The sequence below is a fragment of the Pyrgilauda ruficollis genome, unplaced genomic scaffold (genome assembly GCF_017590135.1).
Source record: "Pyrgilauda ruficollis isolate IOZ18807 unplaced genomic scaffold, ASM1759013v1 scaffold2, whole genome shotgun sequence".
Classification (NCBI taxonomy): domain Eukaryota; kingdom Metazoa; phylum Chordata; class Aves; order Passeriformes; family Passeridae; genus Pyrgilauda; species Pyrgilauda ruficollis.
In genome coordinates this window covers 14,818,713-14,833,198 of record NW_024519206.1, presented here as the reverse complement: position 1 = coordinate 14,833,198, position 14,486 = coordinate 14,818,713, and positions in this window count along the sequence as shown.

The following is a 14,486-nucleotide window of genomic DNA, read 5'->3' as shown; positions in this document are numbered from 1 at the left end:
ACATGTAAAAATGGGGTTTGAAGTCAAGATATATGATACCTAGAGGTGTACAAACCCGCATATACTGACAGCTTTGTTCATAAAAATACCCAAGCCAAGCTGTTTTTACTGCATGAGCAGTACCCCAGAAGTACCCAGTCCCAAAGAGACACCTTTTTTTGGAAAACAAACAGTGGTGCTTGTTCGACTCTGTTGTAAAAAGAAAGGAAAGGAGAGCAGAGCAAGGAAAGAAAAATGAGAAGACAATGGGCTTTCCCTGTCTCATATTAAATACTCTCTCTTCCCTTTCTCCTCCCCCCCGCCAGCTAAAGCAACTGGCAGGTGCGGTATTGCTCTGCAGATGGACCAGGAGTGGCACACATACAGTTATACATGCCTGGCACACTCATATTTCCTGCTTTATATCACATGCCAGCTAGCCAGGCAGTAGCCAGATTTGAGAGGACATCCCCAACAGTTGTTGTGCATGGAGAGGAACCAGTCTACTGGCAGTGCACTATTAACCCTTCTCCAAAAATAGACTGTGCACTTAAGCCAGGGCAATAATTCTCATTTTCCCCCATTTTTTCACTGTCGCACTTTCTTTGTCTTTCCTTCCTTGTCATAACTACAGTGGATATATTCCAGATGGGACAAGTCAGTACAGGTGATTCTACTGCCCTGAATTCCTTGAAACTTTTTACACAGTTCTTACTTTTCTTCCTTGTCTTCCAGTCCTAAATCAGCTCTTTTTAGTTTGAGAGTAGGGGAGAATAAAGGTAGATGGCGAGACCTAAATTTTCTCATAAACTACCTCACAGATCACATTTATAGAAGGTTTTTGGTATCTAAACATGCAACTAATTATTTGGTAGGATTTACAAAATTATCGATTGAGACTGAAGGATCAAAGTTTGTGTGAATCAGACAGATTTATGAAATCATTGTTTCTGGGAACCTAAGTATTTTGTTAAATGTAGTGTTGTACCTTTACAGATGTGCCTATTTTGCTTGAAATCTCATCCAACACTCTTCTTAATTTCTGTCATTTCAAGGGTAGGAAAACTGCTGCTGTGTGCATCTGTGAAAATATTGTGGACTAGGTTGTGCTAACAAAGGCACTGGAAAACCAATGTCACCATGTCCCTGCTAACTTCTCCATCCAGTGGAAGCCCTGAGTGATGGAGAATCTGGGGACCAATTCTCACAGCCACTCCACTCCCCACAAAGGATGTAACCAAGAAGAAAGTATGTGAATCCAGCAGGATGTTCATGAGCATCTTAAAGCAAACTCAAGTTCCCTTTATATGGTATGCAATATTTAAGAAAATGAGTTCTCTAGGCAGAGAATATTTTAAGGAAATATCCCACCAAAGCAGGCTTCAGCCAGTCTCAAAGCAGGAGAGATTCTGCTCAAAATATTTACCATTACAATTAAAAATAAAATTAAAAAAATTAAAAACCCACAAGAAGTTTGAACATAGCAATAAAAAAAAGAAGAAAACAGCTACAAAACTGGGTTCCCGTAAATCCTGACATTTATCACACCGTGGGATTTACTTTTACTGCAGTATTTAAAGGATTTCCTACTCTTAGACTTGGGAATACTGCAAATAGCACAGTAAATATAACTACTATGAGCAGTAAATGTCAAGTTTTTAATGGTGTCTACTGTATGCCATTTGGTTAGAGTCACCCATATGTGTCAACATGTAAGATCTGATTCTGCCTTCAGTTATGTCTGTGTAAACCAGGAGTAAGGGCACTTAATTCAGGCGAGTTACCATCACACGAAACCTATGTGAAATCAGAATCCAGGTCTGTATGCAAAATCTTTTTTGGAAGAAAAGCATTGATCTAAATCAGCTCTTTCCAGAAAAAATGAAATCAAAGGACTGGGATGGGACATCAGGATCCAACACACAGTTCCCATTGCAGAAGTGCTAGTCATGTGGGCAGAGATTGGCCATCACTTGCTATGGATTTATGTTTCTTGTAGATACGAAATCCATGAGGGCAGAGCTGATACTCCTTCTGTCAGAATAAGACCCCATGTCTACACATTATTAATTAGGGTATTAAACAAAAATAAATTAACTTCTCTGTGTCCAGAGACTTTTATTCCTTTCTTTTCCATGAGTCTTGCAATACCCTAAACAGCATTCTTGAGCTTTGAAGAAGCTTATTTAATACACCCTCCTATTTCTTTCCATAAAGCAGCACAAAGCCATGGAGGATACTGCAATAATGTGGAAACAGGTGCCACAGGCTGTGGCTCCAGTTGTGAAAAAAAGTGTGCTTAACTATGCTTAACAGACCAAAACCTTACTGAATGACAGCTCTGTGAAGGCAAAGAATCTCCTTTTATATCAAAAGGGCTTTTTAAAAATACATCCTCTGAGGCCAACCATAAAGACAAGCCCTTTGCAGTTGACACTGGCAGAGTTGCCATGCAAAGCCACCAGCCCCTTCCTGCAGTCCCACACATTCTTATATCCTGCTGCCTCTCAAGCCAGCAGCCAGCTGCACACGCTCTCTGTGAGGCTTCCTTGAGACAATTCACCACAACAAATCTCCAGTCACAATAGGTAACAATATGGAAAATCATTTTGAAGTACCTTAAACTTTTAAAACATGATGTGGCTTTTTCACAGGTGTATTTCTTTCTGACATTAAAAAGTAGATGTTAGATGGAATCCTGAGATTTGATTCTGAGTAAAGGATTCCAAAGTTTTGGTACAGCTAACCACATTCTCTTAGACATACCCCACTTTTACTACCCAATAGAGGTTATTTCAGATCCTTCTATTTTCAGTCTGCCACACACTAAGTACTCATCATTTTATGACACATAGTTACATGGACTAAGATAATGGTAATTATATCTCATACTTCAAAGCAATTACCCGGTGAGGTGAGGAAGGGCTCCTTCTTCCACATTTCACAATAGAGTATTTGCAGCATGGAGTTATTCACCTTTCTGAGATGCATTAGCTATTGGTCAGAGTCAGAAGCAAGATACCAGATTTAATGGATTAAAGGTCTGATCCATTATCACACATCTTATAATTATCCAGAAGCATAAGTCTTTACAGTAATTAATCAGTGAGAGATTAGTGAATATTCCCAGTGGGAAGATACTAAGTCTGAGAAGTAAGTGTAGTTTGGTGATGTCCTTAATTAGATATTGACTCATTATCCAGAATGCTTGTATTTTTGGACATGATGGTCACATGCAAAAAAAAAAAAAATTTAAAAAATCCTATTTTCTTGCAGTCCTTAAAGAATATAAGGTAATTATTTCAGAAATTTGCATATGAACTCTAGATATTCTGTGCTAGGGGATTCTGTTTTCAGCTTCTCTGTAGGTATGTATGTATTCTTGTAGCTGCTCTGGATGCAGCCAAAAAATGAAGGGCGTCGTTTGAGCAATGTTGAGCAGCTGTTCTGCCACTCTGACCCCCAGAGGAACTTCTAACTAGAGAAAAAGGGGTTGCCAGCCCTGTTACAGGGCCTGCACTAACCTGCCAGTGGATAGAGGGTGGGGGAGCCTTTCCCATTAAAGGAAATCTGAAGAACCAGGGAAGAGATGATGAACACATGGGAGCAAGGAAAAATAATTCCCTGAATTTTGACTCCCGGCTGTTAAGAATTTTAAACTCCACATGAAGGTGGTCTGGGTTTTGTCCCCCTAATTGCCTTTATATCCTGCATCTGACCTCTGTGAAACACTCTGGTCCTCGGGTTCTGAGTGCAATGGTCCTGCAAACAGCAGAAATGGGAGCGCAGTGAGACCTTACCAGCCTCTCTGTAGAGGTAGATTTTCCTCCCTTTTAGTTTCCTGTATCCTAACCCCATGCAAGGATCATTGCACTGGGCTAACTCAGCTTTGCCTTTCCTACTCTCAAGGACTGAGCAGAGAATCATCTATGTCTGTTCACGAAGTCACAAAATCCTGTTTTTCACGCCAGCAGATAGTGCCTATGAGGTGCCATTACTATTAGGTCTAGACATGAAGTATGTGTCCTTTTCACAAGAAACAGAGGTGTTCAGTCTTTTCTACCAATATCCTACTTCATATTAACTTTATTTGGGATTTTCACACAAGGCAACTCCGAAGGAAACAGGTTTTCGTAAGATTTCACAGCCCCTAAGGAGACAGAGAGCTAGAAGCACGTCTCGAGCCTCCTCCACGCCTTGTCTCACTTGCAAACAAACGGGACAACACTGTGATGAGGTCTGTTAAAGGCTCCCTCAGCTCTTTAGTCGCCTCCTCTCATTCCTGACATTGTGTCCCCTTCTGTGTGTGGCACCATCTCACATTTCCCATACTCCAAATAACTTCTCACTCCTCCTTCAACTCCTTCCTTTGAGGAACCTTCCTTCCTTTTTCTCCTCAACACTCAGCTCATCTCTCTTCCCCCCAACTGAGCTGTGAGCTTACTGGAACAGGGAATATACTGTATTCTCAAAGTACTCTATAAACATGTTTAATAACAATCTTTTTCAACCCTTGATCTTTCCTGGATGAATCCCACTTAATCCTCACTGAGATTTTTATGAATGGATTTTCCTTACCATTTGAGCAACATCTTTTTGCTAATATTTTTATGTCAGCAACTAAGTGAGAGATAGACTGTAGCTGCTAAAAATAAAGAATAAAAGACAAAAAACCACTAATTACTCAGATCAAAACAAAATCTGGAGAAGTGAGTCATAACTCAAAAGAAAGGGAAAAATGTCTTGCTTTTCACTGGGAAATGAAAAAAAAAAAAACTACAGAGAATTAAATTCTTGTCCTCCTCTTACACTTAGGAGATTATTGTCATCTTTAAGTTAAGCAAACTAGATCATACTGCAGCACTCACTTCTAGGCTGAAAGTAAGAAATGAAAGATGTCACAAAAACACATACAAGTCACAAGGCAAGAAAGCCAAACAGCTTGAGCTTTACAAATGAAAGAGATGGAATTTCCACAGTATTAAATAAAAGGAAGAATTCAAAGCAAAGAACACAAACTACTTCTGACTGTGTAAAGCCAATAAGATAGTACAACTGGTAGAAGGCTGGCTGCTTGTACGCTGTGCCAGTTACTGAACTCGCATGCACCAAAATAATTCGTAAATAGATATCTTCTGCTTTGAGCTCTTATTTTAAGAAAAATTTCAGTAGCATGCAAGCTATAAATACTTCTGGATCCATCCTTGATGCAACTACACTACAGTATTTGGAAATAAGTCTTTTATGCATTATTTAGTGTTTCAACTGTGGAAAAATACTTTTCATAATACAGTAACTTAAATGTCTGAGATAATACTCATGAGTCAAGTTCACAGATCATGTGAAGAATGATGTAAGATATATATGGAACTTGCCATATCTTACTCCTTCTATAGCTTTTCTTGATACAAATCAACTCTTTCTAAATTACTGATCATTGAGCCTTTTATATGTATCTGCATGCATGTGGGTAATTTTTTTTGCTGCTGTCAAGTGTATTATCAGGTAGGTCTTGTGTCCAAAGCTGGTAAAAGATAGTATTAGATAACTTCGAAGCTGAAAAAATTATCAGCACCTGTCCATTAAAACATCAAAAGCAATCCATAATTTAAAAAAAAATCACTTATATTTATTATTTATTTAAAGGTTTATGGAATATGACAGAGAAGTGGGCTGAGATTAGCCCCTCAAGGAAAATAGTCCACATCTCACAGACTGGAGGAGAGGAGGATAACCACAGGCCAAATAAACTCACTTAGCACAAAACAGCTATACCCAGCAGACCATAACATGGACTACATTTTGTTTGTGGGCTATTTATGCATGCCATTACTAGAGAGAGAAGTCTTTCACTTGCTGAATCTTAGTCTGCTATGCACTGAGTGCCTTAACTGCTATCATTACAAATGTTTACTCCTTCTCTAATGTATTATCAAATTGCACCAATTTTCATAATAAAACCTTTGCCCCCATATAAATAGTTTATTCCTGCAAATAACAAAAGGTAGGAAGAATTAAATGTTGGGGATTTTTTTAAGAGATTATATACACTGTGAAAGATAAAGGGCATAATCAATTTTTTTAAAAAAATGCTTCTGCAACACAGCTTACACCTGTTGAAACCAGAGTTTGTTGATTTCACTCTGCAATCACGAAACCTGTCTTTAAAACTAACTTGGGCAGTGCTTCCACACTGGCAGCTCTAATATCAGGTACAGACATTCTCCCATCACTGAAAAAATACATCAGTCCTGATGCCTTTCCTGTCCCTTAAGCTCTGTCAGGGATGACAGTTCTGTAGCAAAGAGTCTCTGGTGCTGCTCGAAGGCACAGTGTTCATTCCTGGTAACAGGATGGTCAAAGTTTGGAACTACAGACAAGCTGTCTGTAAGGGAGGGGCATAAAGACAGTGTTCAGATGAAAAGGCCAGCCTCAGAGGAAAGCACAATTAATGATGTTTTGAAAGAGCAAAAAGGCTGGGAGTGAGCACTGGCCAATCAGTTATATGGGAAGTAGCTGTATAGGATATACTCTCCAATGCATTAGTGGAGCAACTGAACAGTTGTTTTATTAAATGATATTATGAACTCTCTGATCATAATCACAGCTGCTACTTGTATCCCAGTAGACTAATATGCTCTGTTTTCCCTACTAAGGCACGTTTGGGACAATTGTAGGGGGACACACATGGGCGGGGAAAAATTGCACTGAGAAAATGTGCCAGGATTCCACAGTTCAGACAATATGTTACCAAATATAATGAAATGAAAAATATTAATTTGGAAGTATGTTCCCTATTACAAGCAACTTATACAAGATGGAGTAGCTTCCTCTCTATATTATGGAACAGATTTGCTCAGTAAAGGTTTTTTTTTAAAAAAAGAGTGTGCAGGATACATACCCATAAGTAAGTGTCCACAGCTGGGTGCCTTGATCTTATTTACACACTCACATGAACACCAGGTACTACAGGTACTTCTGAGAAAGTACAGATTTTGGACAAAGAAAGAACTAGCCTGGTAAAAAAAAGAGGCCACAGCTGCCATTTGCACCTGCCAAATCATATTCACATCTCATCATCTGGTAAAGAAATAGTCGCATCCCAGCACAGTTCTCCCACACAAATCTCATTCTATTAGGTCCCTTATGTTTCACTAGCCATTACTGTATGCCCATATTTGTACATTCATGTGTCTAGCTGCAGCAGACATGGATTCTGGATCATTATTAGTTTTGAAAGGGTTTTTAATTTTAGAAAATGCAGTAGCAAAAAATATTGTCAGACTCATATTCCGATTTAAATATTAGAATGATGTCTCATTGTCTTTCAGTATAAAAAAAATTAGAAGAGATTATGATTTTTTTTTAAATGATGCTACTTTTATATGATATTGCAAAGAGAATAAGGCACTTTCCTTTAAACTGATTTCCAAAGCTATATCTGAGATCTATATCTGCTGTTTATGGATCACAACTAACTTTATAGTCATGTATAAACTGTACTTCTGAGTGCTGTAAGAGGTATCCCCTGTCTCACAATAAAAATATTATGGAACATTATATTTCCATATAGTAATGGCACTCTTATTTTACTAGTAGGAAAGGTATTGTACTAATTTAATTGAATAACATAAAAGTCTCACAAGCAAGATCAATATTTTATTTTCTCAACAGTTTTTGTCAATGAAGATTTAATTTCCCGTGCAGAGAAGGTGTTTGTGTAGCTCACAGATATAAGTGGGGTGTGGTCCTTCCTGTGGAGCCCAGAGGCTTTGATTTCCCCCCCACCCGCTCCAGTCCCACAAGAGCCTTAACACCAAAACACAAGTCTAGATGTCAGTAAGTAGAGGATTTGTTTGCAACCCTATAAAAACTTATCCCTTGATCCAAGATCATATAAATTCTCTATGTTTTAGTTTATGCTGGAACTAAAGATTTCTGAAAGCTTAGCTGTGTTGGGTGGGATGCGAAGCTAAGAAAACATAAGCAAAATTTTAAAAAATATATAACTTAGCCTATTTCATAGGTTGACATCAGAAGACAGAGGCTTCTGTAGAAGATAAATATTACCCTAATCTTTGTTGTAAATCTAGAATGGTTGTTTTGATCTTTTTTTTTTTTAATTGAATGCAAGAATGAAGAAACACATGCAAGTTAGCCTAAATACAATAATGTTTAAAGACAATAAAATTAAAATGCTGCAAATCTGCAATTATAATCCAGAACCTTGGCACAACGGACAGATATGTGAACTTTCCCTGAACCTAAAACCAAGTGCTACTTGAGGGAAATTTTCAATTGATCTGGGTCAGCTGCTGATGTTGCATGGAAGCTATTGGCAGTCTGATGGCCAGAGCCAGGTTTCACAATGAACTTCACATTTGCTCACAACCAAAACTCCCTGAAAATTCAAAGGTTGTAAATTAGAGACAGAGTCTCTAATCAGACTATAGTCTCTAATCAGACTATAGTCTGTCCACAGAATAGACTTATTTACTGTTCTGTTAATCCTTACAGGCTTCTCGTCTAAAGGAAAAAAATATCCTTTCCACCTATACTTACACCCTGCTCCAGAAGTGACATCACACAGCACCAGGCACAGGTCTTCCAGACTACTGATGTCATAAGCAAGGACAAATACCAAAACTCATCAAAGTGTTTTAAAAACAAAGTCAAAGATGTAAACACAACTTCATTTTACAGCGTGAATGAGGAAAATAGTATTCTGAAGCAAGTGAGGTCTGATGGAGTTAGATGGGAAAACTATAGTCACTTTGGCCATTTCAGTGGCTTGGTTCCTCAGGAAGAAGACACTCCTACCTGTCAAAAAATGCTAATAACAAAAATTATTATAATTATATACATAATTACTTCACACTTATCATTAATATCCAATGCTAATAAAGATGAAGCCTGAATATAATATTAAAATAATGTTGCCATTTGCACCTCAACAGCATATTTGTTTATCATTCCTTTAATTTTAGAGCATGCTTTGTGACTCTGAAGGTGGAGATGTGAAAGGAGAGAAGGAGCAGTAGCTGAAGAGCATCTCCCTTCTGTGCTTTGTGGTACTGTGCTGGTTTGGGCTGGGATAGAGCTGGCTCTCTTCAGAGTAGCTAGTAAGGGGCCATGATTTGGATTGTGCAGCTTGTTCTCCATTACAAAAAAAGGAGCCCAGTAGATCTCATATTGCCCAGGGAAGATGTTTTCTACAAAAAAAAGTAATGACCCTTGAACTCCTTTCAGGCACTGACAAACAGACGTTCCTTACCCACATGTTTTTTGCAGAGGTGGTTTTGTTACTGCTGAGCAGCGAGAGCCAAGGCCTTCTCCATTGCTCCCCCCACCCAGCAGCCAGGGGGCTGGGGGTGCACAGGAAGCTGAAGGGGACAGAGCCAGGACAGCTGACCCCAAATGGCCAAAATGATATCCCATGCCATATGGTGCCATGCTCAGCAGAGAAATCTGGGGAAAGAAGCTGGCAGGGGGGCGTGCATGGAGTGATGTGTTTGTATTCCCTTGCACCCGGGGCCCCATTTCAGCACAGCCCAGGCACAGACCCCACTAAGCCTGACTCCCTCCAGGGGCTGGTGGCCCTGCTGGCCCTGGGCACAGCCCCTTGTCACCCCTGTGTAACCCCAGTTTGGCACATCACTGGTGAGCAATGGGGGAACAGACTTGTCCCTTCCAGACCTGGTTTTACTCCCCTACAATGCAAGAACTTATAGAGCATATCCAGGGCAAATTCTCCTTAAAGTAGTATTTGATTTACACAGCTACTGAGACATTCACTCGCTCACAACACAATGACTATGTAAGTACAGTTAACTAACACTCATAACTAAAAACTCTGTCTTTCCATTTTTATTCTTCATTTTTATCCTGACACATCACCCTCACATTTGTTCAGGCCAGACAGAGGCATCTGTAAACTACCTTTGAGTTAATATGCACACAGATTCTCAACCTACCTCTTAAAAACTCTTTGTACCTATCCTCAAAGTTGTATTTTTGTATTCCTGGACTTGATAAATGGCATGTGTGGTGAGGTGGGAAAGGTGTTCATAATTTCCAGCTGAAGTATTGCCTGGTGAAGTGTCAGCTTGGGTTACATAACTCATATATAAACAGACTTTTTGTGGCTGGTAGGAGAATAATTGGTTCACCTCTTCTATTCCCTATCTCACACAGCTGCATTGGCCTCTTATTTCATTATTCAGTAAAGCTTGCAATGACCACCACATTCTTTACAAAACAGCCTATATAACATTAAGAAAAATCTTGTCGATTAAGAAGATAAGGTCAGCATTTAAACCTTAAAATATACAAAGTGTTTATTGGACAACTACATTCTTCTGAGGCTGGTCAAATCTGAGCCTTCAAGGACACTACCATGGGAGAAAGGTTAATGTGGAGCTGACTAGCAAAAAACCCCAGGTGTTTTAGATACTACTGAAATAATAAAGCATTACAACTTCCCAGGGGATGAAGTCAAGCGGAGTGCCCTGACACTAAGGATTTGTTTCTGGACTCTCTCACATTCTCTCCTGGATGGAGAGTAAAAATTACTCTTCAAAGATAAATAAGGATGCTATTATTTTCTTTCTGCTTCTCACATGGTCTTCTTAAGGTGCATGACTTTTTTCATTTTTTCAGAGAGTGTAAAATAAAGGCAATATCTAAATCCCCTCTCTTCTTACTGGAGGTATGAAAACTAGTTAGGGAATATGCAGAACATGTTCCGGAGATGAGCAACATTGAACACATGACTGATATATGTCTAGGAGCAACAGCAATATCAGTAGCAGTACTGATGGCATGAGAAGGAACATACCTATGTAAAGTACACACATATGCATCTAGACACATTCCTATGGTACTCTGGGTTTCCTCTCTTCAGTGAGAAGCCTCTCCAGAAGAACAAAGGAGAATTTTTTTTGTCACTGAATCATCCCTCTGTTGCATCTCGTTGAAAAATTCTTGTACTAGAATACACTGAAAAATCACTAAGAGGGAACTTCTTCAGGGTCTTTGTAAATAATACTGCTTACATTACCTGAATTTAAACCATAGTAAATTTTCTTACACCCATATTAAAAGAGTGGATAGAAAAATATCTCCTTCTGTTAACCTTCAGCTTAAGGCTTAATTCTCTCAAACATTTGAGAGAGCAAAATGAAATCGTACAAATGTCTGTGGAATAGGAAATGTAAACAGGAGATATCTCTGAGGCCAAGCAAATGCGTGGAAAACCCCAAAGTTTCCTGCATAATTTTCTTGTACTGAATAGCATACAGTATAGTTTGTAATAGGAAATTATTTTCTCATTCAGATGTCCAATCAAAACTTATGTGAAGTCCCCCTACCCCAATTCCCCAACGGCATCATAGAGAGCAATATAATAAGGCCCCATTGACAAAAATATTCCTTGATTGCAAGGATCGTCGATATCCTGAAAATGAGTTTTCACAACACTAGAGGTGCACTTCAGCTCACTTTGCCAGGTGTTTGCATTGCAGTGATAATTTCCAGCGCTGTGCTGGCTGCTGAATATGGCCCAAAATTTGAATCGCCCCCATAGGAGTATTCAGATTGCAAAGGAAAACCTGGGCAAAGAATAGAACAGACTACCATCACAAAGAACAGAGCAGCACACCCTGAATGCAAGCTGCACCAGAGCAAGCATGCAGGAGTCATTTTTACAGCTTTATAGCAGCAGAAGTTTCTATATTGATACACAGGAAAGCTCAGGGAGAATCTCAGAATCAAGTCTCCTCTCTAGCTCAAATCTGTATTTTAGGGGACTCTGGGGTAAACGCACATAGTGCCTCTTTCCTTTTCACTGGGGCGTTTCCACAAATGCTTCCCTCAGTCTGAATCTTTCTCTATGCAGGAGTTCAATAGTGACTCTCCAGCAGCTGGTGAGTCCTGCTCTACAGTTCACTAATCAAGGAAGATTTCCTCCATTCCTCACTGAAAGCACAGCCTTCCTTTGCTTTTCCTGTGTATGCAAAAGGAGAGATAGAGAAACAGACCAGAGAGAGAAGCTCAGCTCATCATGGTATAAAAGACAGCAGTATCTGACCCCTCACAAAGCTCAGAGGTTCACACAGGCATGTGTGGCACCCCAGATGCTGTGCATGAAGCCATGCAAAGGTGACTGTTCACACTTGCACTGAGTGCAGCTGCCCATCCGAAAAGCACCACATATGTGAAAATAGCTGCCACACACAGAAGCTACTGCCAGTTCCTTTGCTCTGCTCTTCTTTGGTAATCACGGCTTCAGCTGTCCACAGTTTTAAAAGGGTAATGAGAGAGAAGATATTGTCCTAAAGAGTGAAGAAAGGAAAATCCTGCTTCTGTGTTATGCTGTGAGGACACCAACGAAATTGCACCGATTTGCAATTATTTTAGGGAGATTACTGTGCCAGAGTTCCAGAGGAAAAAGTACCACCTAAACAGAGACTTGCTCTTGATATCAATTTATTGACAGAAGGTTGAATTTCTAGTTTCTGCTGCCAATTATTGCTTACATAATCAAAATAATTTCTTCTTGATATGATCATGACTGTTCAAAGTCAAGATGACTAAAACTGATTTCAGGTGTCCTACCTTCCAGTACCTGGTTTGAATGATAGGAAGCTTGATTTTCAGTAGCTACTTTTAAAAGTTTCCAAAAAGCAGAAGCTCTCAAGTTGAGCAAAAAACAGTTGATGCTAAAAGTACTAGTCACATTTGAAGATGTCAGCTCTTGTATAACAGGCAAACAATGACCATCAGTTACAAATTATCTCCGAGGTTTTTTTAAAAAGTATTCATGACGCTAAAAAAAGGCTTTAATTGATCATTACCTATTTAAGGGAGTTAGATCTTTTCACTGATTTAATGTGATTACTCCAATTTTGGCAAAGACTTTTTCCTTAGTAAAGGCAAGGAGTCTTGGGCTTATTTGTGTAGACAGCACAAATCCAGACTGCTTCCCATTCCCTAAGGCACAGCTACACTGCTGGTATAGCTCCCCTGCACCAGCTGCAGAGGCACTAATCCTCAAACTGTCAGTGGAACACAGACACCCCAGTGCTGTCCATCCCAAGAGCCCTGCAAGGAGAAGTTTGATCTGACTGGGTCTGCAGGTCGCTCGCTCTGGGAGCCATATCCTGTTGCATAATGAAGCAGCACCGTATGTTTATGTACCAGACTTTCCCAAAAAAAAGTGAGCATTGCCCTTAATCGCTGCTATTTATGATTCATAAAGAAATGAAAGAAATGTGAATAAGGAATATGTGATAAGAACAAAAGATGTCTGTGCCCACTGACATTGTCGGTAGAATCCTGCTGTCATTGCACTCCATTGGGACTGCAGGCCTGGCTTAATGCAGCCTGATTGCAGCTGTGTCTGCTTTGGTTTCCTGAAAGAACTTGCAAGTCTAGCATGGTAACTTGTCATCTGCAAGCCAGGAGTTTTATTCACAGTTTGCTAGAAGCCACATTAAATAGCAACATCAGTCTGGAGATCAGCTTCTGCAGCAATGTTCTTATCCTTAAGCCTGTGCAGATGGGTGATTCCCTGTGTGCTTGCTTTAATGGCTGTGCTGCTGAAGACACTAATATCCTAAGACATATCTCTCCGGGGGGCTCTTGATATGAGAGTAAAATGAAATTTGTGTCCAGTTTTCCAGGGCCTCACTAGTGCCCTAACAGCAGGATGCTATATTAGAAAGACACTCTTCACAGGTGTACCTTTCACAAAAAGACTGTCAGAAAAAACTGAAACACTGGCATTATTTGACCAAGCTCATAAATAGCAAATTCTCCAAACAACTAGAAATATTTATGCTTCCTATATTCTTGGAGTTCAGGAATCTGCAGCTTTGCTACCAGTGCCGCCTGTGAGGTTATTGAGAAATTAATTCTACTGTCGACTGTATAGACAGAGCTTTGCTATAAAAATGCACCCAAATACTATGTATTTTGTCTTCCTTTCCTCCCTCCAAGCACTGTGCAAACAATATGACTCTTTACTATCAGAGCAACTTGTGATTATGTAGTGATAAGCAATCCACACTCAAAATGCCATCCCATTAGGCAGTGTTAAGTTATTACAGGTTGTATTGCTAAGCCTAAATAAGACCTGACAGAAAATCTCATTAAATCCGAAAAATACTCAAATGAAAAAAAAGAACCCTTTTCCTTTCTTCCCCCCAGACTAGATTGAGGTACTTAGCTCAAAAGTTCCAATGACCTTTGTGAGAGAAGCCTCCTGTAGCACAGGGGTCCCTCACAGAAGGGCTCTGCAATTCCCAGTATTGGATTAGCACCAGTTGCACGGATTCCTTCCCTTAGCTGACCCTGAAAGGAGTGAGGAGCTAATGTAGAAATCCCTCTTCCAGACCCTTTGGCTTTTATGGTCTCATGAGCAGGCCTCCAATCCCTGGAGCACAGATGACACAGAGAATTCCATTTCATTCTTGCTAAATATAGCACCTTCCCACTCATTTTTTTTC